Source organism: Ovis aries, chromosome 20 (genome assembly GCF_016772045.2).
Source record: "Ovis aries strain OAR_USU_Benz2616 breed Rambouillet chromosome 20, ARS-UI_Ramb_v3.0, whole genome shotgun sequence".
Taxonomy (NCBI): Eukaryota; Metazoa; Chordata; class Mammalia; order Artiodactyla; family Bovidae; genus Ovis; species Ovis aries.
This window is the reverse complement of record NC_056073.1, coordinates 9,796,798-9,823,766: the sequence shown is the minus strand read 5'-3', so window position 1 is coordinate 9,823,766 and position 26,969 is coordinate 9,796,798. Positions and strand designations below refer to the sequence as shown.

Here is a 26,969-nt window from a genome sequence, read left to right as displayed (position 1 = left end):
GCCTGCAGCTGTATCTACAGGGCCTGTTGTTGTTTGCTGCGGTGTGTTACAACACAGCCTGGCAGCCTCCCGTGTCTCTCTCTTCCTCCGCCTGGTCCCAGGCCATGTGACATGGCCACACGGCACAGCAGATTTGACCACACGGTTCCTGCTGTTCCCTCAGTTAGTAGGCTCTTCCAGGTCTGCATTCTTCTTGCTCATGCTATCCTCCCTCTCTTCCCACCCTCCCCTCCCCCACTCCGAGTTTCCTTTCTTCCTCTTCCACATCCATCAGTCTGGCAAACACCATCTCTTCATACTCTTTTAGGACTCAGATCTAGTGTCACGTCTTCAGTGAGGCCTTCCCTGACTCCCTCCCCAGGAAGAGCCGATTGCCCTGCTCCTGGGAGTCCTCCACTGGTCTATGCATAGCCACTTCCTATGCAGGTATCTTGTCACAATCTCTGAAACATGAGGCCCACGGACATGCAATGTGGATGGCACTGTCTCTTAGGTCTGGGACAATGTCCTCTCACCTCAGTATACCGTGCGCGTAGCACAGTGCTTAACTCCAGGCTGTTAAAAAGCATGTGGGTGTATGCTAAGTCGCTTCAGTTGTGTCTCAGAGAACTTATGGACTGTGGCCTGCCAGGCTCCTCTGTCCATGGGGATTCTCCAGGCAAGAATACTGGAATGGGTTGCCATGCCCTCCTCCAGGGGATCTTCCCAACCCAGGGACTGAACCCGTGACTCTTGACGGTCGGGCCTTGGCAGGTGGGTTCTCTACCACTAGCACGCCACCTGAGAAGCCCCATTAAAATCACAGTAGATGCTTAAACGATTGGCATTAGTATGCAGAATTAATGCACAAATAAACTGTTTCAGTGACACTCTTTGGCATCTGGTAAAAAGGTAAGCTTCTAGGCCCTGAAGCAGGGCCTTTGCCCTCACTGAGGAGGTTTCAGCGTCAGCTCTAGTGGTTGTTTCTGCAGGTGGCACCTCTTGAAGGCAGGGATGGTTATTTGCAGAAGAAACTCTTCATAAATACCTAAATGACCCTAGGTGATATAGTGTTGAGGCCAGATGTGGAGTTAGGAGATGTTAGGTTTCAATAGGTGATTATTAAGCTCCACAGTTGTGGGACTTCAGGTTCCTGTTTCCTCAAGAATGAGATTGAGCGAGCCACTCCCTAAGGCCCAGGAGCTGCTAGCTCAGTCCCCTTCATCCCAATCTTGGTTTGGCCATTACACTCCAGGGGCCCTGAGCCCCCTCCTGAAGTCCAGCTGCTCAGCAGACCTACCCGTTGGCAGGCGGCAGAGAACACAGACATCTTTTAAGAAAACACAGAAATCCTCTGCTGTCTCAGTCACCTGGGATCTCATGTTTGAAAGGTAGAAGACGGAGGGAAAGCCTAGTCTTAACAGTCCCTGAGTGTCCAGAGGCAAGTGCTACGTGCTATGGTTTCTCCAGATGGGATTTTTTCCCCCCAGTTCCAAATGGACAATACCAGTTCCCCTGGTATTGTTTCCCGGGGCTAACCTAGCTTGCTTACCTGACGCAAACAAGCCTGGCCTGCCCCTCTCCTTCCGCGAATCAGGTCGGGTGGGCGGACAGGAGGGCAGAACTGTCAGAGAGAGGTCCCAATGTGAAGTCCACTAGCTTGCTTGGGCATTAGTTTCCCCGGAGGTAAGGGATGGAGTGAGGGGGCGTCGTTCAGTTTCCTCCCTCTCTTCCCTACAGCGCCCACAAAGGGGCAAGGGCCAGACACGTGGGCTGGCGTGGGGGAGGCGGAGGTTACACCAAGGCGGAGGTGCAAATGGCCGGGGGCGGGGCCTTATTTGCATGGACGGCGTTCGGCCGCCAATCGGGATAGGAGGAGCGACAGCCCGCGCGTCTTTTGGGGCGGACTGACAGCCCCGGGGCCCTATGGGAGGCGGGTCCTGCGGCCCGCGGGGGCGGGACTGCGCCGGGCGCTGCCCGGGGGGACTCTGGCCGCTTCGCGGGCGCTGCCAGTCTCCGGCGGCGGCGTCCGGCGCGCTGGCGGCCTGCTGGGCGGGCTGAGGGGCTGGCGGCGCGCGGCTGAGGCAGAGCGACAGAACGGGCGAGCCGCCACGGCGACAGGTACCGGCGCCATGGCCACGGGGGGGATGAGGCGGGGTGGCCGCCCGGCCCCGGGAGCCGCGTTCCCTCCTTCGCGGTCCTGCCGCCGCTGTGCCGCTTCCTCACGCGGCGCCCCAGCCCGGGAACCGCGCTGCGGGGCGGGCGGCGCCGAGACGCCTCGGAGCGGGCGCGCTGGAGGCGCCCAGGCTCCCCCGCGGGAATCCTCTGCGCCCCGCCGGGCGAGCGGGGCCGGGGCTCCCTTCGCCTCCGGGAGGCGCGGAGCCGGGCGGCCGCGGGAGCGGCTCCCCGCCCCTGCCGCGCTCTCCCTTGGGAAGACGAGGCCGGTCGCGCCCCGCTGGTCCTCACTCGGCTTTTTTTTTTTTTTTTGGTTTCCCGCCCTGGGTAACAGGTCCCGGCTCCGGCTCCTGTCTCGGCGGCCCCCGACTCGCCCGCGGCCCGGCGCCCGAGAGCCAGGCGGCCCGTGAGCCGCGGCCGCCGCGAGCGGGAGAGAAACTTCGGTCTCCCGGGCCCGGGCGGCGGGAGAAGTGGGCCGGCGGTGAGCCGTGCGCCGGGACGCATCGCGGCCGCGATGGAGCCTCGCTCACCTGGCGGGCCCGCCGAGGGGAGGGATAACGGAGCGTCCCGCCGCAGCCGCGGTCCCCGGCTTTCGGTCTGCGCTCCCGGGGCGGTGGGTGTGGATATACGCGTTCCCCGTCTTTCACCTGCCGCCCCGGGAGGGGGACCAGTGACTGGGAACACGGCCTCCCCGCCCTCGACTGCCGGTAAGAGGGGACCGGGGCAGCGCCGTTCCAACAGGTGATTATCCCAAGTGCCAGGTGAGAGCCACTGAAAAGTTGTTTCAGGGTTCGGTAATTCAGTTCTCCGGGGGCTTTGTAACGCCTTCTCCCATAATGATTTTTTTTTTTTTAAGGTGTGCTGACCGCAGTATAGGAGTCAAAAACTAGTATTGCTTGGGGTGCGGGGTGGGTGGGGAAGGTGGGGAGTGTCGCCAGCGGGTAGATTGCCTTCTTTCCATTGACTTGGCCGGGAGGAACATCTTAGTTTAAAAATCGGTTTCTGCAGTGGTGGTGAAAGCATGCATAGTAAGGTACAAGTTGTAAATGGAGAATGCAGAGCTCGAGATATCCTTCGCTGTGGTTCAGGACAGAGTGTACAACGTTTGGCCGCCATTCAGTAAATTCTGCATGAAGCAGTTTGAGCTCGTGGTTTTGGATTTACTTTACAAGAGTGGAATACGGCTTAGCTTTGAATGGGAGCTTTCTTTGCCTCTCTGAGGGCACACAGGAGTGTTTATTTTCATTGTCTTCTCGTTTTGTTAGATTATAGACGAGGGAAAAGTTGAGGCATATTTTGGTTCAGTATTTTTAATAGTCTATGGGAATTCTCCTTCACCCATTCCCCCCTCCCCCCGCCCCGCATAAGAGTATTTATTTTAAAATTCGAGGGTAGAGTTGAACAACTTTTTATTCTTGTGGAAGTTTTTATGTTATACTTCCACTTATTTTCTGTTTCTCTCTCTCTCCCGGCTGACCTCACTTAAAATCTACAGTTATGGCCCTGACCAATTTTAGAAAAAATTTAAAAATAATATATAATTATTCTAAAATATATTATGAAGGTTTAGATAACTCAGATTTTTCTTCTTATGTGTCTTTTTTTAAAATGTCTGTGCTGGATATGATTTGAATAAGAGATGTAAGGAACTTCTTAAGGACAGTTACACTTTTGATTTAATTATGTTACTTTATTAGTGCTTCATTGAATGGTTATTAGTCACATGTTAATTAGTAACACCTTTGAAAGGTGCACTCTAACCGATAGGCTAGTTGTGACTGTTCGGGATTTTTTTTTTTAATCAAAGATAGTTTTCATAAAAATTGTTTTGTTTTCTTGAAAACAACAGGCTTATCTGCTGTGAGTTCTTTGTCTTTCAAACATGACCATTTTAAAATATTGGATTAGGAACTAGTGAAGTCTTCAATTTTGTTTATTCTTGCATTGGAAAAAGAACATATTTCGGTTGTTTTGTTTCCTAAAGTCTTAGCTTAGAACAATCAGTCTAGAGAAGGAAGAACATTCTCTTTCTATAGTTGTAGAAGAAATTATTACTGTTGAAAGCTGAGTTGGCTTTTCGATGCTTAGTGAAGGTAGATTGAACAGTGACTTGTTCAGAGTGAGTTTTATTCTGTATAAGTAGTTCTGAGGAATCTTATGAGACTAGGGTTATGGGTGGTCTATATAATTGTTTTAAGTGTATAGGAGTATATTAGTCTAACTATTGTGTATAATTAGAAGTTTTATAGTTTTTATCTTGTGATGCTTAAATGTATCACATACCATAAATTAAAGCTATATTTCATAGTTTAATTTACAAAAGCATGTTTTGGGAACTTTAACTGTAAAAGTGCCTTTTAATTAAAATACTGTTTTCAAATTCAATTTTTACATGTTTCAATTACTGATTTCTGTCCACTTTTAACTTGTGGTAGACCGTATCGTAAAATGGTCAACCACATTATAGCTTCAAAATTAAATATAAGTTGAATTCTTACATCTACGTAATAAATGTTGGGAGTATTTTTAAGTCACTTACCCTCAGGTGTGGCTCCTTTTGAATTTGGGGGTGGGCAAATATTTTTGATTAAACAAAGCTACAGAAAAACAGGGACACATGTGAAACAAGCTACGTTTGAGGCTAAATCACACGATACTGTTAGATAGTAATACTTGTTTATTTAACAGTAAAATGCGTGCTGTATCTGTTATTAAGAATATTTTCTGTAGGCCTTTAATATTTTTCACAATTCCTAACAAAGAATCTATATTGTACATATTTTGGCATACTGAATTCTGTACTTATTTTATGCTGAACAATTAAATTATTTATACTTTTTATAATTCTGAAACTATTTGAACTTTCTAACCTAGCTGATTAGTAATCAGATTTTGTTTTTCATTATTTTATATTCTGAAATTTTTTTAATGCATTTTTAACTTCTGACATTATGCCAGGAAAATTAAAAGTTTAAGGAAAATTAAATTTACAGTCATTCAAGACTAGATGGAAGTTGGTAGGTAAATCATATAACTATTGATTTAAAAACAGTAGCCACTTAAGTGGGTTTTTTTTTTTTTTTTGGTGCAAAAAGATGCTTATTTATTGTGTAAAAGATAGTTCTGCCAAATGAAACAGGTTAAAGTAATTTATAGCAGGACCTTGTGGACGTAACTAAGTTCCTAAGGATATTTCAGTAGTATTTGAAACACTAAAATTCAAGCACTCAAATTATTTGTACCTCATTTTTGTCATGATGAGACTTGACCTGCATTCAGCTGAAACTCAAACATGTAAGGCTTTAATCCTTAAATGGGGCAAGTTGGTTTTATGCTTATTTTAGTGTTCTAGCCTTTTGGAAAACAGCTAGTTAATAAGAGTGAAGGACCACCAGAGGGAGTATGGGGTCTACACATTTGATTTAATCTATTTTCTACTCTTGGTCTGGAAGAGAAACATTTAAAAAAAATAGGAATAAAATTTTAGCTCTCTAAAACAGGCAAAAAGATATTGAAAGTTGGGAATTGTAGCTCTTTGGAACTGCTGTCATTTTTGTAACACTTAATCAAGTTTGTGTTTTTCTTTTTAGAAAAACGTACAGTTACTAGAAAAATAAAAAATATGTATTTTCAGAGTGAAATAATGGGTTTTTAAGTAAACAGTTCCACATCTGTGGAAGTTATGGAACATCTGAATGCTAAGAATATTTTTTAAGATTAAAAATACAGTCCATTTGAGTTGTATGGTCTTGAAATTGCTCATTTTTTGGAAGGAGAAATAAAAGATGGAGAAAGATCAAAGACTAGAAGAGGGGTTTTTTCCCTTTTGTAGTTTGCAAACCTTTGCTAAAGCAGGCGATGGTAAATTTTTGGAACCATTTGTAATGTTCAGTTTGTAGTCTTGGCAGTTTATGTGTGATGTTAAATGAAGAACCACTCCTAGTCCCCTGAAAATGATCATCTGTTTATCAAAAACAGGGTTGGGGATTTCAAATTGATCTCATCAAAAATCAGATTTATGTGTATGTTTCTCAATGTTCCTGTCTCTGGAAATTAAAGATCCTTCTAGCTGCTGAAAATTACACACGGAATTTGAAGGTCAGAATGTCTCTGTCACAGACAGTACTTCAGTAGGTTGCTTTTTGGAATGGAGGTCTTTTTATGAATAAGGATGGAATGGTCTTTACTCATGTTAAATATTAGCCAATGGAATTATTTCCATGTTTAACTTTTAAAAAAGCAAGACAATAAAATAAAATCTTGTAACCTTAACATATTTTGGATTTTACCCTCTAGCATAAAAAGATTACTTCATGATGGATGGTCATATTTAATGTTCTGCAATTCTAGTTTGGAAAGGTGATTTATTGCGAGAAGATGGTATTTGATTGATGCAAAATAGAGTAACTTACATGGAGAGAAATTTGTTTCTCTTTTGAATTAAACTTAGGTTAAAATATAATATACTTATTAAGAAGAACTGAAATATCATCTAAACTTATTTTCATTGTAAACTTTGTAAGTTTGTTTAATATATCTTTGAGGTTATTCCTAGGTAGACCTCTCAGTCCATTTGTACACACACACATAAACACATACACACAGGTAGGTAGATAAATATCTATACTATATGTATTTTCATTATAAATGTAACTGTATATGTTTATTACATTGTACGTATAAATCATCTATATGACTTCACAGGCTTATTTATGTGTGAATTCTTTTTTTTTTTCCAAGTGAAATCTTGCTTTATCTAGAGGAACAAAGTACATGTCCACACAGAAACTGATAAAAATGTTCATAGAATCTTTCTTCACAATAATAATAATCTAATGACTCATACAGTGACATAGAAGAATCTCAGAAATATTATTCAGAGCAAGAGAAACCAAACACAAGTATGTATTGTTAGATGCCATTTATAAAAAATATAAGATCAGACAAAACTTAGGTATGGTGATGGAAATCAGGAAAGCAGTTTCTGGGTAAAGGCTGTGGATAACTGGAAAGGGACAAAGGGGAACATTTTCTGTAAAGAAACTCTTCACTTTTCAAAACATTAATTAATTTGACTTTGCTGGGTCTTTGTTGGCGGCATGTGGGATCTAGTTCCTGGACCAGGGATCACACCCTGGCCCCCTGCATTGGGAGAGTGGAGTCTTAGCCACTGGACCACCAGGGAAGTCCCAAAAGGGAACTTTTGAGGGTGATAGAAATATTCTGTAGCTTGGTTTGGCATTCAAGTGATGAAATTCACGTATACGCTTTCAGGGTAATTTTTAATTTTCATATATTTTTAACTTACAGAACAGTTTCAAGACCAGTACACAGAACTTCCAGATTCATCAGTTGGTGGTGTATTCATTTGTTCAAATTTACCAAGCCGAATACTAAGATCCGTGCATTTTATGGTATGTAACTTTTACTTTCATAAGGAAAAAAGTTATAAATATTTATGGAAGATGAGAATGACTGTTATCTGAAAAAAGTGAAATACCTCAACTTGAAATATGAAAGCAGTGCCTTAATAATAATGTAGAAAAAGAGAATTACTGACATGTCTTTAGTCTCTACATATATGTATCTGTGCTGCTTCTTTCTGAAGTCTCATGACAACGTATTTCTGTTAGAAGAAACAGAATCCTGAAAATGATTCAAGGCACAGTTGCCAGCAAGGAAACTGGTTTGTTTTGTTACGCTGTGTAAGTCACCTAGGGAATGAGACTGCTACCTAATGATAGCATCCTGGGAATTAAAGGTGGTGATAATTCCCGTTAAGAGAATTGCACATCCTCAGTGTGCTAGGTTTTTCTCAAACATGTACAATCTTTACTGTCCTAGAATTCACCAAAGAAGAGGGAAACAAATTTGGTTGTCCTTTTTGAGTGGTATTTATAATAGGGAGGAAAGAGTGGTGCTTACAAACCATATAAACTAATCTTGATCATAGGTAAGTGGTAAATCTAAATGTGAATTTGGTGCTCTGTATTAGTTTTAGTGCTGCCATAGAGTGATTTGAGTTAAATCTATTTAAGTCCTATCTTAAAATATGTCAGTTGTTAAGACATTCAACTTTTTTTTCTCAACTTACTATTTTATGTAAGCTTAAATATGTTCTTCACAATTTAGGATTGGGCATTATTTATGGATATTCACTTTTCATCCTTTTTTTTTTTTTTTTTGCATCTCCATAAGAAATTTGTTTATTTGGTTATTTGCTAGAGTGGAAGATGATTTGAAGTAACAGGAGAACTAACCAATAGGCTTAACAAATTAGTCATTGATGACTGGGGATAAACACTTAGGTTGCCTTTACTAACCAAAACTGTACATGTATATTGTCTGTAAATTTTTTCCTTAACAAATGTAAGTTCTTTGACGAGAAAAAGGACAAACGTCGAACTCTGCCAACATGGGTAATAATAGGACTGACTTTCTTCACTTAGTGAACACGCTCATGTTCCTCATGTCCTTTGCTCCCTTTTACAGACACTGAATTTCACTGGTCTGTCAAGCATGAATAAAACATTATTGGAAAAGTTTTAAGAATTTTGAGTTGTCAAGCCTTAACTGCAGATAGAACTTTAAAATACTTATAGGTAGCTTTTCTTTTAGACTTTTTATTATGAAAGTTTCAAACATACACAGAACCGGAGACACTAGTATAATGAACATCTATATACCTATTCTCCAGGTTTATTAATTATCAACAGTTCAGTTAATGTGCTTTTAAAACTGTTACATTCTCACAAATATCGTAAAGCAGTAGTATTAGTTTACCAGATTGTCTTTTTTCCCCCAAAATTTTGTTGTACATAGAGAAACCTGAAAAGCGGTGTGTTTTAGCTCAGACTTAGCTTTGCACAATCAGTGATTCTGAAACCATTCTTATTCTTAGTTCCTTTCTGTCAGTTCATAGCCTGGAAAAGAAAGATAAATTTTTTAGCTTTTTCTTTATAGTAGATTAGTCCAAATACACTATAGAATAAAGTACTGTTCATCTGAAAAGTTAGATTATCTTCAAAATGTAGTGTCTGAGCAATCCTGTTGTTTAAATGTTTTGCTATTATTTTTTCTTTCTCTAAAAACTATGTCATTGCTGTGCTTTTTTCGGCTCCAAATGTATATCTTCTTGAGGCCTTCCAAAACTGAGGCCCAAATTTTCACCTGTGTCTTGAAACTAAGTATGTTTAAATACCATCTCTGTAGCAACAGCACACCAACACCCCCTCCGTCCGCCCCCAGTCAAAACCCTTTCTTGACTTTCCTCTTTAGCTGTTCGTGACACTGTTACTCTTACTGGTCATTTTTTTTTTTTCTTTTTCCTTACTCTTCCTTTACTTAAGCTCAGTGAGTCACTAAATCACTTTGTTTCTAAATTTATGTTTTTTTATCCTTTTCATTTCCACTCTATCCTAATTTGCATAATATGTTAGCAGGAAGTTATCCTTAATCTATAATGAACTTGATATATATCAAAATTAAGATATATTACTAAAGTAAAATAGGGCATTTTCTTCCCTTTCGGAGAAGGCTTCAGTCTTATAAGCAAACACATAATTTTTAAGGCCTAGGAAATCATTATATTTGAACCAAGGTGACGTAGATGATTTCCAAACCACTCAACCTGGTGAATGATGGCCGGCAGGGGTATAGGCGGCAGACTTTCTTAGACCACAGAAATGGCCCAAGTGAGTTCCTTCTAGCCCAGAGTATCTGCAGGTGCTTTGCAGTGGGGGAGATACTAAGTGTATGTAACACGTTTTCAGGACGTCTTGTGCTTCTGTGGTGAAAATAAGGGATCTGTTGGTTTACCTGAAAACTCTTCTCCTATTCCTTGTGGCAAATTTCCTGTCCAAGATAGTTCTCATCAAAAAGCCATTATGCCAAAAGTGACTTGACACTCTTATCTTATTACTTTCCCTTCGCTTTACAGGCTCCTAGACTTGAGGTTTGTCAGAAAGATAGGAACCTGAGGTTAGTTGAGAGGATGTAAAATAAGAATAGGAAGGTAAGGGATGCCTGTTGCACTTCGCATGAGCAGTAGTAGCCAGCCTCCAATGGTCTTGGGCCTGAGTCCTTTCCAGATGGATTGTAGCTTATCAACTTGGCTTGCCTTTGGTCAGCTTATGGAGATCTTTCTGCTCTTCTGGGAATTGTTTGAATTTCCTCCTGGTGGAAATCAAGATGCAATTTTACATTACTGACTCGGGGATAAGAGAATAAAATTTGATACTGTTTTAGATAATCCAGTATATCTGATTATTTTCTTCTGTGGGAAGTAGGAATAATACAGGGATTCTGAGAAATTAATGGTTATTAAGAGTGGAAAATGGAGGAGAAAATTACACCATTTATAGGAAGGCTAGTATGGTGGGGCTAGACCTTTGATGAGGAGGAGTATTGCTACATAATCTTGGGCAAGTTACAGTTGTTAGGATTAGTGGGATCCTTCTCTATAGTACAGAAACTAGAGATAAGTCCTAGGGTATGGGGAGTTGAGAAGCCTGAAGGGAGAAGGAATGGGACGGAAGAGTTTCCAAGGATTATTTTGGTTTAAAATATAAGTTAAAGTCTTCCTGAAGTTTTGGGGATGGCAGCTCTGCCTGTGGCATCAGAATGTGGTCTTGAGGCCCTCGTGGGCTATGAGAAGCTGTGCCTCTTAACCCTGAATGCTTGGTGTTCAGAATAGTGCTGCAGAGTAAGTGAGAGTTGAGTTGTTAGGACTGATTTTGTCTTCAGGGTGTTTTGTGGTTGGGTGGAGAGTAAGAGTCTGGTTAGACCTTAGGTAAGACCATCACCGCCACTTTGTGATATGGGACAAAGTACATGGCTTTTCTCTGAGCCTCAGTTTCCACATCTATAATATTGGGAGGTGCATGCAGTATTAATACCTACCTAAGGGTTGTGAGGTTTAAATGAGACAATACATACAAAATACTTAGCCTAGAACCTGGCATATGTCTTCAGTAAATATTAAATACAATTATAGTTTCATTAATAAGCAGTTTTGTGTTTGGATAATAGTTCTGTTAGGTTCTAAGTAGTGTTGTTACAGAATAAATAAGATCCTGTCCTTAGACAAGATAGAGCATGTACACGAAAGATAAGTAACAACCCAAGTCCTGTGGTAAGTGACAAATGAGTGGTGTACTGAAGAACTTGTGAGGCAGGAGTAATTGCTAAGCAGATGAGAATTTCAGGAAGGTGACAGAACTCCACCTGAGCTTTGTAGGACTAGTTAGCAGGTTAAGGGGATAGGCTCCTTGGAGCCAGACTGCCTGTGTTAGAATCCTGACTCTGCTGCTCTGTAATCTTCAGCAAGTTACTTGACCTCCTTCCTAGGGTTGTTGAGAGAATTGAGTTAATACATGCCAAGTGCTTAGAACAGTGCCTCAAAAGTGGTTAGAAGACCCAGCACAACCCAAAAAAATCAGAAACAAGCCATGTAGTTAGACCATGATAAATTGTTGCTAAAAATTGAGAGAGGGAGAATGCATTTCAGGTAGAACATTCAATGATAACGAAGGGGAGGTATCGTAGGTTTGTTTGAAATGATGAAGCCAAATGGATTCAAGGGAATAACCTGTGGAAAATAGTGGGGGATTGTGTTGGGGCAGAATTATGAGTGATTAAGCCAGGGAGTGTGACGTCATCTCCATATATTTTGGGGGAACTTGGGAAGATTTTGGGGGTTATTTGTAAAGCATTCTTGTGTGCTATGAATAACATTTCTAAGTCTGTGTCTCTTGCGTTTCTCACTGTCTTTCCTGATTTCAGTATAACTGAAACTGCTATTCATACTAATTTTGACAATGAAGTTCATGATCCTCTACTTTGAACAATTATGGCACTTTAATCTATTCATTTCTTTCTGTAAACGTGTATTTTGGCTAACGTTTCCCTATTTCTCTCCTTATTCTATTTGTTTACATAATGCTTATTCCTTTTCTTCAAAGTTTAGTGGATTTCTGCTGTTTTCCACTCTGCCCTCAAAAATCCCAGTAGAGATCCTAAATCACCAAAGTCACAAGGTAGAAAGGGATAGGGCAAAACGGTGAGGAAAGTGGGGAAATATTCTCTAGTCCAGCAGTCTTATTTTACAAATGAGGACATTGAGGTCCAGAGGAAGTTACGTGAAGACCCACAACTAATAATTAGCAGCCTATACCTTTCAGAGATAAACAAGGGCTGTTTTTTTTTTTTTTTTTAACTGTTGTTCTAGTATAATTCTTAACAATCTGGGTGGGAGTTAGAGTAGTATCACTAATAATATTTCTACTAACAACTATCAGACCCCAAGGTAAGAATAATTTTACTACTAGGAATAATGTGATAATAATTCACTCTATTAATGAGAAGCCTGTGATTATACTTCTTATATTAGCATTACTATTCTTAATGTTTAAAACCAAACTCCAAAGTGTGCTTTAGAAAGAAAAGGATTTCTTTTATTTTTAAAGTTTTAAATTATAAATAGTATTATAAATAACATTCTCAAAAAAAGTGGACATTTTGTTCCTATCATGGTGGAACACAGGTTCTTTTATAGAGTGATTGATGGGCCCATAAGGTTAGCATGAAATGTTGGGAACTACTGTACTTTGACCTCACAGCCCCCAAACCTGTACTTCAGCTCAGACGGTTGTCTCTGAGCTTACATCATCTTCAGTCAGTCTCTTACATTTTATTGTATGCCACACGTCAAGGTGAGAAACTTACTTAAGCACTGTACTCTTCCAGATCGTTTTCCTACCTAGATGTGATCTGACAGACTATATTCTATAAAGCCCTAATCTTTCTATAGTGTCTGGATACTCTAGTTGCTCAATAAATGCTTCCTTCACTTTTTACAGAGCACGTAATTTTTCTCAGTAATGTCAGTTCCTAATCTCCAAATCACTGTCACACCACTTTTCTGCTCTCGCAGTGTCTTGTTTTAACTTCGGCAAGATGCTCCTCTTGTGTTTTGAAAACTTGTGTGATGTGCAAATACTTTTTTAGTCACTTTAAGCATAATTTTATCATAAAATTATTTCACAGCTGGTAATACTTTCATGTTCTGTATTCTTCCCCAAGATGAAAGAAAGAATAAGTGTCATGGGTTACATAAAGATGCCCCAGACTTCTCTGCTCATCCTGCCATATCCCTTAAAAAAAAAAAAAGTCTTCCAGCCAGATTCATTTTTACTGAAATACTTATTTTTCTTTATCATTTTCAAACATCGTGAAGCTGAAATGTATCGTACACAAAGAAGAACTGTCCGTGTCCTCAGTGCTTTGTATCAGATCCCTTAGTTGTATTGTCTATGCTTTAGTTTCTTTTTCCTGTCTTCATTTTTCTGAGGATTTTTTTCTCTTATGATCTGCAACTTGTTTTATATAGATGATTATTCTTTATAGCAAATTATAACTTCTATTTATGCTAATAGGAGGAAAGATAAATACTTCAAAATTAAATTTTAGATTTTTTTGATAGCTATGTATGTGTGTAAGTTTCTCTTAGCCTCTTTCTTCAAATTATAGGAATTTGTTTTCTGTTTTTAAATTTTTTTCTTGTAAACTGTTTTATTGTTTTAAAGAAATTTGTTAAATTATATTTTATGAGTGGTTTCTAGCCTTTGCTTCTATATACATATAAATATGTATATAGAAGCAAAGGCTTTTATATATATATTATAGAATATATTTTTATATATATAATAGTACTATATAAATTATATTGTGTATAATTATAATATGTGCACTGTGTATAATGCTGTATTATGTATGTAATATATAGCAGAAATATTGTATATGTTAATATAATTTTGCTTTGGGTGTAAGCCTGCCAGTTCTCGTATGATGAGAGAGAAAGGAAAAATTGTTTTTTTTTAACCTTTATATAAATTATTTGGCTGTCTTGCTTACTCCATTTATTATTTTCCATTTTTTATTTGTGGCTTCTGTAAGTGGAGAGCTTTAATATTATACATTCTTATAGACTGTAGTCTTTGTTACAAAATGAATTTATTTCTTTTTTCATTTTTAATATGACTTTAGATTTTCTGTTCAACTCATGGTATATTTTTGTTTAGTTTTTGGTTAAATGTGTCAGTTTGGGTTATAGTTCATCTTCATACTGTTTTTGTTCATTTTATTAATATCTCCTTTAATAAACTATTTGGTATTACCACGTGCTGAATATTTTCGTGTTTGTGTGTCTATAGCTGCTAAACAAGTGTGACTGAGTTTTCCTCTTTAAGATTCCTAAGTAAATATTTTTATACCTGTTGTCTATTTTGCATCTGAAATGCTGATAGCAGTAAACAAAATTTTAGTAGTTTATGTGAGTTAATTTTTTTATGACAGTTATCTAGCTTTGCCAGACCAATTTTGTTAGAAAATTGAAAACATTTAAAAATTAATAATTCTCCTAATCTAGTGTCTCTAATTTAGTAATTTGTTTTGATCCTTGTGTCATTTTATCAGTCTTTTATTTTGAGAACTCACCAATGACTTTTTAAAAAATGAATCATGAAATGTGTGAAACAACTTTAAAGGGGAAAGTAAAGATACATTTTAGGACCTACATTTTTTGTGAATTGGATTAACAGATTATTCAGTGATATAAAGATATGTCTTTTAAATTAAGTTTCTTCTGTATTCATTGAAAAGATTTGATATCTTGTAATTAAAATTAAAAGGCAAGCACTATTAGAAATCAGAATTCAAGCATAAAATACTTGAGAAATAATGAGCAGGATGAGAGTGGAAAGAAATCTCTAAACCAGTAATCTGAGGCAAGATATTTTCTGTATTTAAATGTTGAATTTAGCTCTGAGCCTCCTGGCAAGCAAGAGAAAAAAGGGAACAGGATGGGTTTCATCATTATTGTCTAATAAAGAAAGCTTATTAGTTTTTAATGAGAGAGAAACCTTTTCTGAGTTCTAAGTTAAAAAAGGTTGTTACATGAATTCTTCATAAGGAATATATTTATCTTTCTGTTTTTATACCTTAACTAATTACTGCTGTTGCTGTGTTAGCTGTCATATACCATTCATATGCACTGTAGTTATATTTGGTCATACTAAGTTTACATCCACTTTTGTCAAAAGTGGAAATACCATGGCTAGGGTGTGTTTATATATTGCCTCTAGAATTGTAGCCATTGACGAACAGGAAACTGAAAGCTGAAAGTTCAGGAAATGTATTTAAACTTTGTGGAAAGAATGTATAGGATACTTTACTGAAATCCATGGCCGTTTGAAGACTAAAAAATTATGTGTGCATTTAGTTAGAGAATAATACTATGGATTCTTACAATGCTGTCAGATGCTTAAATATGATAATAAATACAGTATGCACATTGTGTGCCAGGAAAATTGTGCAATGCTAGAAAAAAATGCAACGGATTATTATATGTGTTCAGCTATACTCTCAAGAAATAAAACAGCTGGCACAGCAGTCAAATTCTTCAAGGATGTCTTATTTTCAGAGAATTACAGAGTGTTGGTTTTAGTTTTAGTTCCAGGGAAGGAGAGGTCCCTGTTTTATAAGATAGTCCATTTCACTCTTAGGAAATTCTAATGGTTAAGTTTTATTTTCTCATATTGGGTTGAAGTTTATTCCCTTGTAATTTATTAGTGTACTCTATAGTTTTCTTAGTTTTGAAAAGAAAATGGTTAACTGATAAAAAGTATTTAAAATTAAAAAAATTATTAAAAAATGTTTATTATACATTTCAAGTGTTTGGGTTTTGTTTGTTTTAGGTATTGTGGCATTTTAGGTGCCTCAGGAAATACTAAAGTTGGGGTCTTTGTTTTTGAAGTGGTTTAGAAGATTTCTGTCACAGGACATATGATTAACGTATATGCTGGGTAACCTATTTTCTTACTGTTTCTATACTTAGCTGTTTTAACAGGATGTGATCTATATGGTTTCAACATTCTTCTTGTTTGAAACAGCATGAAGTTTTAGTCACTTCTTAGAAATGGGAATTTTCTAATACTGTGTCGTCGTTTTTTTTTGTTGTTGTTGTTCTATTTCAACAAAAGATGTCGGTTATGATTCTTTCACTCCAGTTTTGTGATTTGAAGTTATAGTCACTCAAAATATTCAGGGACCACATTAAATGAGAATTCTACTTATTATAAAGTTCTTCTAGGAAATTTAGCTGTATTATATGTCAGCAATTATCATTTTAATAGCCTCGTTAAAATTAGCCTTTTTCAGAATTGATTGGATTTGGATCTGTCATGTTTCTGCCTCTGAACCATTGGGATGGCCAGGGGGGCTAGAAGGAGCTGACTGGTGGGACTAGGGATGGGCCTACCCCCAGGGGTGAGGAGCCGTCATTCCCTAGTGGAAAGTCCCAGAATGCTGTTTGCAGTAGAGGGTGGAATGGCCTCTAGGCTGACAAAACAGAGAGTCTCGACCAGGGCAGACCATAATGGTATAATGAGTTAGACGGGTGGACTTTAGGCAGTAGTTGATCTGTTTTTGTAACAAAGGGTTCTTTTCAAGAACAGCTCTTACTTTCTCCTTATTGTATAGTACATGTTTATTGTAGAAGAATTTAGTGACTATATATAAATCCATACAGAAAAGAAAAAATTTCCTATGTTTCTTCCCTTTTGAATTTTCTTAGCTAATTTCCCTTAAATTTCATTTACCATCTAAGTTACTTTTTAAAATTTATTTGAAATGGTGCTTGTTGAATTGTTCTTTCACAAAGTGTGTCTCTGATAACTTTTTCAGTTAATTGTGAAGGAGATAGGAGTTAATCTTGAAAGCCCTTGTTTTTGTTTGATGTAATTATCCTATTAATTTGTATCTGTTTTATGGGAATCTGTAGGTACAATAGACACAATGAGAACACAAACCTGAAAGTCAGTGGTTCTTACTAGGCAAGCAGGAAAAATGGAGCAAGGATGAGGTCCTTCTTGTTCACCATTATGTCAGTCTCATCACGTACAGTGCCTGACATGTAGTTAGTGTTCCATAAATAATTGTTGAATGAATGGATGAGTTTCTCATTAAGCACTTTGGGTAGCTCGTATTTCCTGCAATGTAGGTAATCAAGTTCAATTACATTCATCCAGAGTTAGAGTCTTTGCTGTGCTTAGTCCTGTTTTAAAAATGAAAGCTAAGATGATTTTTTAAAAAAGATAATGTGTGTGCGCGCGCACACACACACCCCGTACAAAAAGTAAAACTCCCTTGTTTCTTTCTCTGAATCCCATTCTCCAGAATATGCTACTGTTGATGACTGGTATTTTTTTCCTAGATATTTTCTTACATTTACAAATATATGCACATTTTCTTTATACAAATAAAATAATAGTCTACATTGTTGTATAACTTGCTTTTCCCCTTCTTAAACGTCTTTCCATATCAACTCATATGTAACAGCTCCATTTAAAAAGAACTTTTAAAAATTATTTACTTATTTGACTGCGGTGGGTGTTAGCTGTGGCGTCTTCAGTTGCAGCGTGCAGGCTCCTAGTTGCAGCATGTGGTATCCAGTTCCCTGACCAGAGACTGGATCCGGGCCCCCTACACAGGGACCAGAGACTGGATCCGGGCCCCTACACAGGGACCAGAGACTGGATCCGGGCCCCTACACAGGGACCAGAGACTGGATCCGGGCCCCTACACAGGGACCAGAGACTGGATCCGGGCCCCTACACAGGGACCAGAGACTGGATCCGGGCCCCTACACAGGGACCAGAGACTGGATCCGGGCCCCTACACAGGGACCAGAGACTGGATCCGGGCCCCTACACAGGGACCAGAGACTGGATCCGGGCCCCTACACAGGGACCAGAGACTGGATCCGGGCCCCTACACAGGGACCAGAGACTGGATCCGGGCCCCTACACAGGGACCAGAGACTGGATCCGGGGCCCCTACACAGGGACCAGAGACTGGATCCGGGGCCCCTACACAGGGACCAGAGACTGGATCCGGGCCCCTACACAGGGACCAGAGACTGGATCCGGGCCCCCACACAGGGACCAGAGACTGGATCCGGGCCCCCTACACAGGGACCAGAGACTGGATCCGGGCCCCCTACACAGGGACCAGAGACTGGATCCGGGCCCCCTACACAGGGACCAGAGACTGGATCCGGGCCCCTACACAGGGAGTGCAGAATCCTAGCCACTGGACCACTGGGGAAGTCTTTGTAACTGCTTCTTTATTTTTAATTGCTGCATAATATTCCACTGTGGGGATGTATAATAATAGTCAAGGAAGTAGTGTGCCCACTTTTTTCTTTTTTTAACCATTTCACCAATATTGTGTTTAATAACCTTCCACATATAATTTTGCTTTCTTCTGTGAGACTATCTACAGGATATTTCCTGGAAGTGCTATTGGAGGGATAAAAGATATTTGCACATATACTTTTTATCAGTTCAGTCGCTCAGTCATGTCCAACTCTTTGCGACCCCATGGACTCCAGCACGCCAGACTTCCCTGTCCATCACCAACTCCCGGAACTTGCTCAAACTCATGTCCATTGAGTCAGTGATGCCATCCAGCCATCTTATTCTCAGTCGTCACTCTCTCCTCCCACCTGCAATCTTTCCCAGCATCAGGGTCTTTTCCAATGAGTCAGTTTTTCACATCAGGTGGCCAGAGTATTGGAGTTTCAACTTCATCATTAGTCTTTCCAACGAATATTCAGGACTGGTTTCCTTTGACTGGTTTCATCTCCTTGCGGTTCAAGGGACTCTCAAAGAGTCTTCTTCAACACCACAGTTCAAAAACATCAATTCTTCGGCGCTCAGCTTTCTTCACAGTCCAGCTCTCACATCCATACATGACTACTGGAAAAACCATAGCTTTGACTTGACGGACCTTTGTTGGCAGAGTAATGCCTCTGCTTTTTAATGTGCTGTCTAGATTGGTCGTAACTTTTCTTCCAAGGAGCAAGCGTCTTTTAATTTCATGGCTACAGTCACCATTTGTAGTCATTCTGGAGCCCAAGAAATAAAGTCTGTCACTGTTTCCATTGTTTCTCCATCTATTTGCTGTGAAGTGATAGGACCAGATGCCATGATCTTAGTTTTTTGAATGTTGAGTTTTAAGACTACTTTTTCACTTTCTCTTTCACTTTCATCAAGAGGCTCTTTAGTTCTTCTTCACTTTCTACCATAAGGGTGGTGTCATCTGCATACCTGAGGTTATTGATATTTCTCCCAGCAATCTTGATTCCAGCTTGTGCTTCATCCAGCCCAGCATTTTGCATGATGTACTCTGCATGTAAGTTAAATAAGCAGGGTGACAATATACAGTCTTGACGTACTCCTTTTCCTATTTGGAACCAGTGTGTTGTTCCATGTCCAGTTCTAAGTGTTGCTTCTTGACCTGCATACAGATTTCTCAGGAGGCAGGTCAGGTGGTCTGGTATTCCCATCTCTTCAAGGATCACAGTTTATTGTGATCCACACAGTCAAAGGCTTTGGTGTAGTCAATAAAGCAGAAGTAGATGTTTTTCTGGAACTTTCTTGCTTTTTTGATGATCCAGTGGATCTTGGCAATTTGATCTCTGGTTCTCCTGCCTTTTCTAAATCTAGCTTAAACATCTGGAAGTTCACGGTTCACATACTGCTGAAGCCTGGCTTGAAGAATTTTGAGCATTACCTTGCTAGCGTGAGATAAGTGCAATTGTGCGGTAGTTTGAGCATTCTTTGGCATTGCCTTTTTTTGAGATTGGAATCAAAACTGACCTTTTCCAGTCCTGTGGCCACTGCTGAGTTTTCCAAATTTGCTGGTATATTGAGTGCAACACTTCTACAGCATCATCTTTTAGGATTTGAAACAGCTCGACTGGAATTCCATCACCTCCATGAGTTTTGTTTGTAGCAATGCTTCCTAAGGCCTACTTGACTTCGCATTCCAGGATGTCTAGCTCTAGGTGAGTGATCACACCATCGTGGTTATCTGGGTCATAAAAATCTTTTCTGTATAGTTCTTCTGTGTGTTCTTACAACTTCTTATAGATGTTGGAAAATTCCCCCTTAAAGATAGCATACTGCTTTGCACTCATTAAGGACATGAGTTGTTATTTTCTAATAACTACATGCTTTCATTTTGTGGGCTAGAAGAGTTCAACTTTTGAAAATGAATCCTCCTTCTGGTAATTTGAGTGGTTCAGAAGATGGATTAAATCAAATATCCCCATTGCCTGGCATAAGTAGTTGAAGTCAAGTGGAAGATGGTAGCCTATAGTTTCTACAGACTTAGAGTATACATTACACTGATTCAGATGTGAAAGATCAAAATGTTGGTTTTAAGGTTTTGCCTCCTTGGGATGTTTAAGCTCAACATTTACAAGTGACCGTCTGAAAGGACGGAAAGCCCTGAGTATTGGTTTGAGAAGTTTGGTTTCATTGTTCTCAGGAACTATTTTAAGTCCTTGAACTGGGGTGTGTACTGTATGAGAGAGGTTTACTGGTGGTATGTACCGAATGAATAGAAGGGAGTGAGTAGGCTGGAGGGCTGTGGTGACTCAGGAAGGAAAGGAAGAAAACCCAGAATGTGGTGATAGCTGTGGGATTGAAAAGCTAAGAGAGTAGGAAGCAATGTGCAGTTGGCGGGTCCTGTTGATTCAGTGGAGAAAAGTGAAGCATTTGAAGTTGTGGAAGAACAGCCAGACAATGCAGATGATGAAGTCAATACAGAAGGGGCCAAGTTTGAAAAAGTTGATTTTCTTTTTTAAAAGATAAAAGTAGGGCTATAAAAGGGTTCTTAAGTATCTGCTGCTGCTGCTGCTAAGTCACTTCAGTCGTGTGTGACTCTGTGCGACCCCATAGACAGCAGCCCACCAGGCTCCCCCGTCCCTGGGATTCTCCAGGCAGGAACACTGGAGTGGGTCGCCATTTCCTTCTCCAATGCATGAAAGTGAAAAGTGAAAGTGAAGTCACTCAGTAAGTGTCCAACTCTTCGTGACCCCATGGACTACAGCCTACCAGGCTCCTCCGTCCATGGGATTTTCCAGGCAAGAGTACTGGAGTGGGGTGCCATTGCCTTCTCCGCTTAAGTATCTATAACCAGGCAATTCAGGAGAGATTAAAAAACTGGAGAAGGGAAGAGGGAGAAATTAACTAGATCTGGAAGTTATCTGTAGGTAAAGTTGAAATTAAGAGTGGATGAGTTCTGGGATGAAGTGGTTGACAGGGGAAAAGCTGTTGATTGAAAACTACATTTTGAAAAGAGGTGCTTGCAGTGATGGGCTTCCCAGATGGCTCAGTGGTGAAGCATCCGCCTGACAATGCAGGAGACGTGGGTTCGATCCCTGGATGGGGAAGATCCCCTGGAGAAGGAAATGGCAACCTACTCTCTTATTCTTGCCTGGGAGATCCCATGGACAGAGGAGCCTGCTGGTCTACAGTCCAGGGATTGCAAAAGAGTTGGACGCGACTTAGTAACTAAACAACTTGCAGTAATAGGAGATGGGATGAAAAGAGCAATCAAGAAAAGAAGTCAGTAATCTGAGAAACAGGAAAAGAATCAGGATAAATCTTATTGGGAACTCACCTTCGTTTTTTTTTAATGGCCTTTTTAAAAAATTTAATTAATTAATTTTTTGGCTGCACTACAAGCCACGTGGGATCTAAGTTCCCAGAGCAGGGATCAAACCCCAGCCCCTGCATTGGAAACGTAGAGTCTTACCACTGGGCTACCTGGGGAGTCCCTCACCTTCATTGTTTTTCTCTACAGATGATATTGTATTTACTGGATGTTTTCCAGGTAGCTGCCATGTTCTTCTTTGGTGTAATACCTCAGAAAATTTTGTTGTGTGTATTTTAAAGTTGGAGTTAGTTTTATTCCTGAAGTTGACTATTACACTTGAAAAAAGGTCTTGGAAAAGTAGTTTTGGTGTCATGTGCTATGTTCCTTTTTTGTGTAGTTTCATAAAATCTTTTCATTTTGTTTTAATATTTGCGGGTCCAACACAAGAAAAAAAAAGCCAGCTTATTATTGACTAGATACAAGTCCAGATACCTTGTGCATTTTAAGTGATCATTTTAAAAATGTTTCTTGGCTTTGGAAACTCAGCTAATAACAAATGATAAGAATGAGGTGTTTTTTAAAATTTTTTTGGAAGAACATAGTGTGAATTTAGAGTGTACTGTTGTGGTGCTTGTCAGGATGGAGCCTAGTCACAGGAAATAATCTAGAGTCAAAGCCAGGGCCCTGTGACTTCACCAGAGTCAGTAGGTGAAATGGTTCAAATGCAGGCTCAGGAGTCATTCTGCCTGGTTCCACTGCACATGAGCAGTATTATGCCCCTGAATTTCACCATCTGGACATGCTAATAATAGTTCGTATATCAGGGTAATTAAGAGGATCCATCCTGGAACTTACATTCTAGTAATGAGAGACTGGAAATTTTCAGATAAATAGGTGTGCCAGGTGGTAAGTAGAGGAAAATGACGGTAGGATTGATTGTCGTCGTTTCTTGCTCTTTTATATTGGGTAATAGGGAGGGTCTGCCTGATAAGAAAGTGTTTGAACAGAGACCTGCTGGAAGTGAGGAAGCAAACCAGAGACCAGTGAGGAAGCTGATTTGGGACAAGAGTTTCAGGTGGAGGGGACAGCAAGTGCAGAAACCCTGAGGAGTGGCGTATTGAAGGTACAGCAAGGGGGCCAGAGTCACGCAGGCAGAGTGAGAGGAGGAGCAACAGGAAATAATTTCAGAGATAGCCACCGGCCAGCATGGGGTTTTCCCCCTTAATTCTTACTATTTTTAGAAATCTTGATTGCCGTTTAGCTGCTTGACAGTGCTGTGTTAGTTTCTGCTGTGCAGCAAAGTTAATCAGCTGCGCATATGCACGTGCCCCCCCTTTTCACATCTCCTTCCCATTTAGGTCACCACAGAGTGCTGAGTAGAGTTCCCTGTGCCATGCAGTAGGTTCTCATTAATTACCTGTCTTATAGGTAGCATCGATAGTGTACATGAAGAGTTTCAAGCATAAGAAGGATTTGGCTCTATTCTGTGTGAGATGGGAAGCCGTGGGGAGTATTACCAGAGTTCATTTTCTAAGTCAGTCTGATTGTCACTTCTTTTCTTAAAAATGCTTCAGTTCTCTAGTTGCTTTGGAATAAAAGTTCAAATGCTTGCTTCTGGCACACAAGGTCCTTCACAGTCAGGCCTCTGCCCATTTAGCATCATCTGCTTCCTTCCCAAAAGTACCCTCCACGTTAGCCAAATTGGGTTACGTGCAGTTCGCTGCATGGGTCGCAGTGCTTTGTGTCTCCGTGCTCTTCTGCACGCCGACTGTCCTGGGAGACGCTCTCACCCTCAGCTCACGTGGTTGTGGCTCTGTTTCAGAGGGACCTCTCTGTGCTCCCAGAGCACCCTGTGCCTTGTTCTCCCACCGTCCCCTCCCCGGCCACTTTGGACTCTAGTCGCAGAGTCTTGCAGTGTGCTGTGTTCTTTTACCAGCCTTGATTTGATTTCACTCTTGCCACACCCTTGCCAGTTGAAATTTTGCCCATCCTTCAAGAATCAGCTGAAACACTGCCATCTTTTCTCCCCTTTATAAACCTGCCCTCATAAATACTTTGTAGCTTTGTTATACTTAATCATAATTATCCTGAGTTAAAATGCTTCTCTGACTTACCTCACACAGAATCCTCTGCTTGACTCATTTTTAGTTTCTGTTTAGCCCCCAGTATAGTGTCTTGCACAGATTTCACATTAAGTAGATGCTCAGGGTATGTAGGATTTTTATGATAATTAGAAAAACTGTTGGGTTTCAAAAGCAGCACAAATGAACAGTTACAGTGAGATGCCTATTAAGAAAACAAATTTATTATAAGATAATATTGATGATGGCGTGGTTACTCTGATTCTCTCATAGAGTTACTACTGCCAAAAATTAGTGCACCCCTTTTGATATGTGTAGTTTGGCAGGATGTATTCAGACATAAATGTCCATGGGTTTTTTTTTGAGTTGATGATACCCCTTCTGGAAATCATCTTTAGAAAATAATGCAGACTAGAATAACAATTACAATAGCTACCTCTACCACTAATGTTGAAAGTTTGCTGTGTGACAGGCACCATGTAAAGCCCTTTACACACATTACTTTATTTCTCAGAATCCAAAGAGGTATTGATGCTAGTAATCTCACGTCACGTATGGGGAAATTGAGGCACAAAGAAATTAACTGACTTGCTGCTCTGTTGTCAAGCCAAGATTCCTACAAACAGAATTCATACCCCTAATTTTATGTGATAAAGCCTAGGCACAAAACTGTTCACAGCAGTTTTACATAGAGTAGGTAAATTGGAAGCAATGGATGTAATTAATTATGGTTCATCCACTCAATAGATTAAACTTCTAATAGCTTTATTGAAGTAAAATTCACATAACATAATATTTATCCCTTTAAAGTCTACAAGTCAGTGGTTTCTGGTATATTCACAGTTACACAACTATTACCATTACCCCACTTCAGAACACTTTATCATCCTCAAATCTCATACCCATTAGCAATCACCCCCTTTTCCTGATTACCCGATAAAATCGCCAGTCTGTTTTCTGTCTGTATAGATTTGCCTATTCTGGACATTTTGTATAAATGGAATTGTATAAGATACGGCATTTTGTGCTTGGCCTTCATTTAGCATAATATTTCAGGGTTCATCCATGTTGTAGCATGTTACAGTACTGCATTGCTTTTCATCACTGAATAATATTCTAATGTATCGATACATGACTTTTATCTATCTCATGGACATTTCTGACTAATGTCTAATGGACATATCCGACTAATGGACATTTGGAGTGTCTCTACTCCTTAGCTTTTATGAATATTCATGTCCAGGTTTTTGTGTGGACATATTTTCATTTTTCTTGGAACTGTTGATCAAATGATAACTGAATTTTAGAGGAACTCCCAGACTCTTTTCCACAGCAGCTGCATCCTGTTACGTTTCTTCTAGCAGTGCATGAGTGTACTCCACCTTCTCTACATGTCTGATGATACTTGCTGGTATCGGTCTCTTTGCTAATAGCCATCCTCGTGGTTTTAGAGTGCTATCTCATTGTGGTTTTGGTTTGCATTTCCTTGATGCCTAATGATGTTGAGCATCTTTTTGTGTGCTTATTTGCTCTTTGTAAATCTTGTCTGAAGAAATGTCTGAATCCTTTGCCCTCTTTTAACTGAGCTATTTTTTATTGAGTTAAAGGAGTTCTTAGTATATTCTAGACACAATCTCATTATCAGATATTTGATTTGCAAAATTTTTCTTTCATCCTGTTGTGTTTTCACTTTCCTGATGGTGTCCTTTGTAGCACAAAGTTTTTAATTTTCATGAAGGCTGATTTTTTTTTTTTTTTTGCTTTCAGTTTCACATAAGAAAACAGTGCCAAATTCAAGGTCAGTGAAGTTTTACTCCTGTGTTTTCTTCAGAGTTTGATAGTTTTAGCTCTTATGATGAGTCTTTGGTCCATTTTGAGTTAATTTTTTGTATGTGGTGTGAAGTAGTGTCCAACTTCATAATCGTTTGCATATTGAGATCCAGCACCAGTTGTTGAAAAAAGGCTGGTCTTTCTCCTATTGAATTGTCTTGGAACTTTTTTCAGATATCTGGACCACAAATGTAAGAGTTTATTTATCAGCCCTCAATTCTGTTCTACTGATCTATGTGTCTGTCCTCATCTTAGTACCACACTATATTGATTCCTGTCATGTTGTAGTTAAGTTTTGGCACCATGAAGTATGAGTCCTCCCAACTTTGTTCTTTTCAAGGTTGTTTTGACTGTTTTGTTCAGTTTTGTTGTGAACCTATAACTGCTGTAAAAAATCTGTTTTTAACAAAGGACTCCTAAATTGGGTGTTGGGATTATGGTAATTTCTTTCCTCCTTCATTTCCTAAACTTGCGGTAACATATAACTATATTATAATTTAAAAAATTTTAGTTTACGGTTTGGCTAATATAATTTTTTTTTAAAAACTCAACAGGCAGCTCTTAGCTTTGTAGCTAAAAACCAGAGTAACCTAACTTTCCAGGCAGAATGTATGAAGGTGAAGAGCTGGGGCGCAAGGTTACGGTTAGAATGAGGCAGACTCAGATTTAACACTCGGCTCCGTGAATGCGCCTTTCTGTCTCCAGTGAGTTTCCGTCAGTTTCTTCTTTGCCACCTCACTCTCCATTAAAAGCCTTCCCGCTCACCTTAACTAAGACTTTCCTCCAAATATTTAGGTGAATTTTTGGAATCTGGCTAGTCTGTATAATTGCCATCCATGAATGGAATGAATGATGATTGAGTAGCATTAGGGCACGGAGCCAGATAATGCAGTCTGAGCTGCATAAGTCACTTTGATGAAAGTTGATTTTGAGAAGTGGGCAGGGGGCAGTCATCCAAGCAGAGCTCTTTACTGACTTCTCTGCCCTTTTGTTCCTTCAACTCTTTGCATCTGTGTATGTTGTTTTCTTAGGAAATCATGGTGAGGGTAGAGATCTGCAGATGGTGCTGGTTAAAAGTTTAAATAGGTGCACAGAGAAGCAAGCCTGGCTGACTCAGTGACAGACTGCTCTTCCTGTGCTTGTCAGTACCACTACAGAGTGTGTGTGTTTTAGATAGTCTGGGGGCTTTCTTTCCCATTGAAGCAGTGTTAAAATCTCAGTATATGGCAATACTTGATAGGTTTGTGTATCATAAGTGTCCGTTTGAAGTTTGTTTCAAAACAAAAGCAACTTTTACAGACCTGCTAAGAACTATTAATACCAGTGTCAACCACAAGCCAACTTTTTTGTAGTATTAAGACTTTGAAATATTAAGATGATTTGCACTGTATTTTTTAG

The 26,969-nt window shown here is 39.8% G+C and overlaps 1 protein-coding gene across 10 annotated transcripts in view; it reads left to right on the top strand.

Annotated features, from left to right (window-relative positions):
• Nucleotides 1–1,990: 1,990 nt before the first annotated feature.
• Nucleotides 1,991–26,969, top strand: part of FKBP5 (FKBP prolyl isomerase 5) — a 118,552-nt gene continuing 93,573 nt past the window's right edge. For 7 of the 10 annotated variants that reach the window (XM_060403119.1, XM_060403118.1, XM_060403116.1 and 4 more), the window contains exons 1-3: nt 1,991–2,100; nt 7,465–7,568; nt 25,509–25,539. The gene's annotated coding sequence lies outside the window, so the exon portion shown is untranslated. The remainder of the gene's footprint in view (nt 2,101–7,464; nt 7,569–25,508; nt 25,540–26,969) is intronic. The other 3 variants (XM_042237053.2, XM_042237052.2, XM_060403115.1) reach the window with 1 other exon arrangement.